This window comes from Eretmochelys imbricata, unplaced genomic scaffold, assembly GCF_965152235.1.
Source record: "Eretmochelys imbricata isolate rEreImb1 unplaced genomic scaffold, rEreImb1.hap1 Scaffold_37, whole genome shotgun sequence".
NCBI lineage: Eukaryota > Metazoa > Chordata > Testudines > Cheloniidae > Eretmochelys > Eretmochelys imbricata.
The window spans coordinates 128470-135000 of record NW_027554349.1 but is presented as its reverse complement, the minus strand read 5'-3'; positions in this window follow the sequence as shown (position 1 = coordinate 135000).

Below are 6531 nucleotides of genomic sequence, written 5' to 3'. Positions count from 1 at the left end.
CGGCCCCAGCCCGCGGGGGCAGGAACCGGGTTGACCTGGTGGCCGGAGGACAATTAAGCCCGGGGCTCCGCGGCAGGGGTACCCGGGACGGAGCGGGGTCCGCCGGCCCCAGCCCGCGGGGGCAGGAACCGGGTTGACCTGGTGGCCGGAGGACAATTAAGCCCGGGGCTCCGCGGCAGGGATACCCGGGACTGAGCGGGGTCCGCCGGCCCCAGCCCGCGGGGGCAGGAACCGGGTTGACCTGGTGGCCGGAGGACAATTAAGCCCGGGGCTCCGGGGCTGGGGCACCCGGGACGGAGCGGGGTCCGCCGGCCCCAGCCCGCGGGGGCAGGAACCGGGTTGACCTGGTGGCCGGAGGACAATTAAGCCCGGGGCTCCGGGGCTGGGGCACCCGGGACGGAGCGGGGTCCGCCGGCCCCAGCCCGCGGGGGCAGGAACCGGGTTGACCTGGTGGCCGGAGGACAATTAAGCCCGGGGCTCCGGGGCTGGGGCACCCGGGACGGAGCGGGGTCCGCCGGCCCCAGCCCGCGGGGGCAGGAACCGGGTTGACCTGGTGGCCGGAGGACAATTAAGCCCGGGGCTCCGGGGCTGGGGCACCCGGGACGGAGCGGGGTCCGCCGGCCCCAGCCCGCGGGGGCAGGAACCGGGTTGACCTGGTGGCCGGAGGACAATTAAGCCCGGGGCTCCGGGGCTGGGGCACCCGGGACGGAGCGGGGTCCGCCGGCCCCAGCCCGCGGGGGCAGGAACCGGGTTGACCTGGTGGCCGGAGGACAATTAAGCCCGGGGCTCCGGGGCTGGGGCACCCGGGACGGAGCGGGGTCCGCCGGCCCCAGCCCGCGGGGGCAGGAACCGGGTTGACCTGGTGGCCGGAGGACAATTAAGCCCGGGGCTCCGCGGCAGGGGTACCCGGGACGGAGCGGGGTCCGCCGGCCCCAGCCCGCGGGGGCAGGAACCGGGTTGACCTGGTGGCCGGAGGACAATTAAGCCCGGGGCTCCGGGGCTGGGCACCCGGGACGGAGCGGGGTCCGCCGGCCCCAGCCCGCGGGGGCAGGAACCGGGTTGACCTGGTGGCCGGAGGACAATTAAGCCCGGGGCTGGGGCACCCGGGACGGAGCGGGGTCCGCCGGCCCCAGCCCGCGGGGGCAGGAACCGGGTTGACCTGGTGGCCGGAGGACAATTAAGCCCGGGGCTCCGCGGCAGGGGTACCAGGGACGGAGCGGGGTCCGCCGGCCCCAGCCCGCGGGGGCAGGAACCGGGTTGACCTGGTGGCCGGAGGACAATTAAGCCCGGGGCTCCGCGGCAGGGGTACCCGGGACGGAGCGGGGTCCGCCGGCCCCAGCCCGCGGGGGCAGGAACCGGGTTGACCTGGTGGCCGGAGGACAATTAAGCCCGGGGCTGGGGCACCCGGGACGGAGCGGGGTCCGCCGGCCCCAGCCCGCGGGGGCAGGAACCGGGTTGACCTGGTGGCCGGAGGACAATTAAGCCCGGGGCTCCGGGGCTGGGGCACCCGGGACGGAGCGGGGTCCGCCGGCCCCAGCCCGCGGGGGCAGGAACCGGGTTGACCTGGTGGCCGGAGGACAATTAAGCCCGGGGCTGGGGCACCCGGGACGGAGCGGGGTCCGCCGGCCCCAGCCCGCGGGGGCAGGAACCGGGTTGACCTGGTGGCCGAAGGACAATTAAGCCCGGGGCTCCGGGGCTGGGGCACCCGGGACGGAGCGGGGTCCGCCGGCCCCAGCCCGCGGGGGCAGGAACCGGGTTGACCTGGTGGCCGGAGGACAATTAAGCCCGGGGCTCCGGGGCTGGGGTACCCGGGACGGAGCGGGGTCCGCCGGCCCCAGCCCGCGGGGGCAGGAACCGGGTTGACCTGGTGGCCGGAGGACAATTAAGCCCGGGGCTCCGCGGCAGGGGTACCCGGGACGGAGCGGGGTCCGCCGGCCCCAGCCCGCGGGGGCAGGAACCGGGTTGACCTGGTGGCCGGAGGACAATTAAGCCCGGGGCTCCGGGGCTGGGCACCCGGGACGGAGCGGGGTCCGCCGGCCCCAGCCCGCGGGGGCAGGAACCGGGTTGACCTGGTGGCCGGAGGACAATTAAGCCCGGGGCTCCGCGGCAGGGGTACCCGGGAAGGAGCGGGGTCCGCCGGCCCCAGCCCTCGGGGGCGGGAACCGGGTTGACCTGGTGGCCGAGAAGCGAACCGGCCACCAGGTAAACCCATTGAAAGTATAGAGTTGACCTGGTGGCCGAAAACCGAACGGGCCACCAGGTAAACCCGTTGAAAGTATAGGGTTGACCTGGTGGCCGAGAAGCGAACCGGCCACCAGGTAAACCCATTGAAAGTATAGGGTTGACCTGGTGGCCGAAAAGCGAACGGGCCACCAGGTAAACCCGTTGAAAGTATAGGGTTGACCTGGTGGCCGAAAAGCGAACCGGCCACCAGGTAAACCCATTGAAAGTATAGGGTTGACCTGGTGGCCGAAAAGCGAACGGGCCACCAGGTAAACCCGTTGAAAGTATAGGGTTGACCTGGTGGCCGAAAAGCGAACGGGCCACCAGGTCAACCCGTTGAAAGTATAGGGTTGACCTGGTGGCCGAAAAGCGAACGGGCCACCAGGTAAACCCGTTGAAAGTATAGGGTTGACCTGGTGGCCGAAAAGCGAACCGGCCACCAGGTAAACCCATTGAAAGTATAGGGTTGACCTGGTGGCCGAGAAGCGAAGCGGCCACCAGGTAAACCCATTGAAAGTATAGGGTTGACCTGGTGGCCGAAAAGCGAACGGGCCACCAGGTCAACCCGTTGAAAGTATAGGGTTGACCTGGTGGCCGAAAAGCGAACCGGCCACCAGGTAAACCCATTGAAAGTATAGGGTTGACCTGGTGGCCGAAAAGCGAACCGGCCACCAGGTAAACCCATTGAAAGTATAGGGTTGACCTGGTGGCCGCTTCGCTTCTCGGCCACCAGGTAAACCCATTGAAAGTATAGGGTTGACCTGGTGGCCGAAAAGCGAACGGGCCACCAGGTCAACCCGTTGAAAGTATAGGGTTGACCTGGTGGCCGAAAAGCGAACCGGCCACCAGGTAAACCCGTTGAAAGTATAGGGTTGACCTGGTGGCCGAAAAGCGAACCGGCCACCAGGTAAACCCATTGAAAGTATAGGGTTGACCTGGTGGCCGAGAAGCGAAGCGGCCACCAGGTAAACCCATTGAAAGTATAGGGTTGACCTGGTGGCCGAAAAGCGAACGGGCCACCAGGTCAACCCGTTGAAAGTATAGGGTTGACCTGGTGGCCGAAAAGCGAACGGGCCACCAGGTAAACCCGTTGAAAGTATAGGGTTGACCTGGTGTCCGGACGGGAGTGAACCCCCGTACCCGGGGCAGGGTGACCCGGGCGGAGCGGTGTCCGTCCTGCCCCATCCCGCGGTGCAGACTCCGGGTTGACCTGGTGACTCCCCTGCCTCGGGTGGGCCCGATCCTTTTTTCCGTTTTTTTTTTTGGGCCGGCGAGTGGTCGGGATGCCCCCCAGGCACCCCTTTTGGGGTCGAAGAAAAAAATTTTTCAGACTTCCAGGGGCCCGATCCGTGGCCGCGGAGATTCAGGCTGGGCTGGCGGGACTTCTCTGGCAGAGGCTCCGGGTTGACCCGGGGACTCCCCTGCCTTGGGCGGGCCCGATCCGTTTTTCCGTTTTTTTTTTTTTTTTTCTTTTTGGGTCCGGAGACTGGTCTGGATGCCCCCCAGAACCCCTTCTGGGGTCGGTGAAAAAAATTTTTTAAAGACTTCCAGGGGTCCGATCCCTTGCCACGGCGTCGCAGGCTGGGCTGGGAGAGTTGTCCGCGGGGGGGCAGGCTCCGGGTTGACATGGTGTCCCGACGGGAATGAAGCCCGGAGCCCGTGGCAGGGGAACCCGGGCGCAGTGGTGTACGCCCGGCCCCAGCCCGCGGGGGCAGGCTCCGGGTTGACCTGGTGTCCGGACGGGAATGAAGCCCCGAGCCCGGGGCTGGGGGACCCGGGCGGTGCGGGGTCCGTCCGGCACCAGCGCGCGGTGCAGGCTCCGGGTTGACCTGGTGGCCGGAGGGGACTTAAGCCCGGGGCTGAGGCACCCGGGACGGAGCGGGGTCCGCCGGCCCCAGCCCGCGGGGGCAGGAACCGGGTTGACCTGGTAGCCGGAGGACAATTAAGCCCGGGGCTCCGCGGCAGGGGTACCCGGGAAGGAGCGGGGTCCGCCGGCCCCAGCCCTCGGGGGCGGGAACCGGGTTGACCTGGTGGCCGAGAAGCGAACCGGCCACCAGGTAAACCCATTGAAAGTATAGGGTTGACCTGGTGGCCGAAAAGCGAACGGGCCACCAGGTAAACCCGTTGAAAGTATAGGGTTGACCTGGTGGCCGAGAAGCGAACCGGCCACCAGGTAAACCCATTGAAAGTATAGGGTTGACCTGGTGGCCGAAAAGCGAACGGGCCACCAGGTCAACCCGTTGAAAGTATAGGGTTGACCTGGTGGCCGAAAAGCGAACGGGCCACCAGGTAAACCCGTTGAAAGTATAGGGTTGACCTGGTGTCCGGACGGGAGTGAACCCCCGTACCCGGGGCAGGGTGACCCGGGCGGAGCGGTGTCCGTCCTGCCCCATCCCGCGGTGCAGACTCCGGGTTGACCTGGTGACTCCCCTGCCTCGGGTGGGCCCGATCCTTTTTTCCGTTTTTTTTTTTGGGCCGGCGAGTGGTCGGGATGCCCCCCAGGCACCCCTTTTGGGGTCGAAGAAAAAAATTTTTCAGACTTCCAGGGGCCCGATCCGTGGCCGCGGAGATTCAGGCTGGGCTGGCGGGACTTCTCTGGCAGAGGCTCCGGGTTGACCCGGGGACTCCCCTGCCTTGGGCGGGCCCGATCCGTTTTTCCGTTTTTTTTTTTTTTTTTCTTTTTGGGTCCGGAGACTGGTCTGGATGCCCCCCAGAACCCCTTCTGGGGTCGGTGAAAAAAATTTTTTAAAGACTTCCAGGGGTCCGATCCCTTGCCACGGCGTCGCAGGCTGGGCTGGGAGAGTTGTCCGCGGGGGGGCAGGCTCCGGGTTGACATGGTGTCCCGACGGGAATGAAGCCCGGAGCCCGTGGCAGGGGAACCCGGGCGCAGTGGGGTACGCCCGGCCCCAGCCCGCGGGGGCAGGCTCCGGGTTGACCTGGTGTCCGGACGGGAATGAAGCCCCGAGCCCGGGGCTGGGGGACCCGGGCGGTGCGGGGTCCGTCCGGCACCAGCGCGCGGTGCAGGCTCCGGGTTGACCTGGTGGCCGGAGGGGACTTAAGCCCGGGGCTGAGGCACCCGGGACGGAGCGGGGTCCGCCGGCCCCAGCCCGCGGGGGCAGGAACCGGGTTGACCTGGTAGCCGGAGGACAATTAAGCCCGGGGCTCCGCGGCAGGGGTACCCGGGAAGGAGCGGGGTCCGCCGGCCCCAGCCCTCGGGGGCGGGAACCGGGTTGACCTGGTGGCCGAGAAGCGAACCGGCCACCAGGTAAACCCATTGAAAGTATAGGGTTGACCTGGTGGCCGAAAAGCGAACGGGCCACCAGGTAAACCCGTTGAAAGTATAGGGTTGACCTGGTGGCCGAGAAGCGAACCGGCCACCAGGTAAACCCATTGAAAGTATAGGGTTGACCTGGTGGCCGAAAAGCGAACGGGCCACCAGGTAAACCCGTTGAAAGTATAGGGTTGACCTGGTGTCCGGACGGGAGTGAACCCCCGTACCCGGGCCAGGGTGACCCGGGCGGAGCGGTGTCCGTCCTGCCCCATCCCGCGGTGCAGGCTCCGGGTTGACCTGGTGACTCCTCTGCCTCGGGTGGGCCCGATCCTTTTTTCCGTTTTTTTTTTTGGGCCGGCGAGTGGTCGGGATGCCCCCCAGGCACCCCTTTTGGTGTCGTTGAAAAAAAATTTTCAAACTTCCAGGGGCCCGATCCGTGGCCGCGGAGATTCAGGCTGGGCTGGCGGGACTTCTCTGGCAGAGGCTCCGTGTTGACCCGGGGACTCCCCTGCCTTGGGCGGGCCCGATCCGTTTTTCCGTTTTTTTTTTTTTTTTCTTTTTGGGTCCGGAGACTGGTCTGGATGCCCCCCAGAACCCCTTTTGGGGTCGGTGAAAAAAATTTTTTAAAGACTTCCAGGGGTCCGATCCCTTGCCACGGCGTCGCAGGCTGGGCTGGGAGAGTTGTCCGCGGGGGGGCAGGCTCCGGGTTGACATGGTGTCCCGACGGGAATGAAGCCCGGAGCCCGTGGCAGGGGAACCCGGGCGCAGTGGTGTCCGCCCGGCCCCAGCCCGCGGGGGCAGGCTCCGGGTTGACCTGGTGTCCGGACGGGAATGAAGCCCCGAGCCCGGGGCTGGGGGACACGGGCGGTGCGGGGTCCGTCCGGCACCAGCGCGCGGTGCAGGCTCCGGGTTGACCTGGTGGCCGGAGGGGACTTAAGCCCGGGGCTGAGGCACCCGGGACGGAGCGGGGTCCGCCGGCCCCAGCCCGCGGGGGCAGGAACCGGGTTGACCTGGTGGCCGAAAAGCGAACCGGCCAC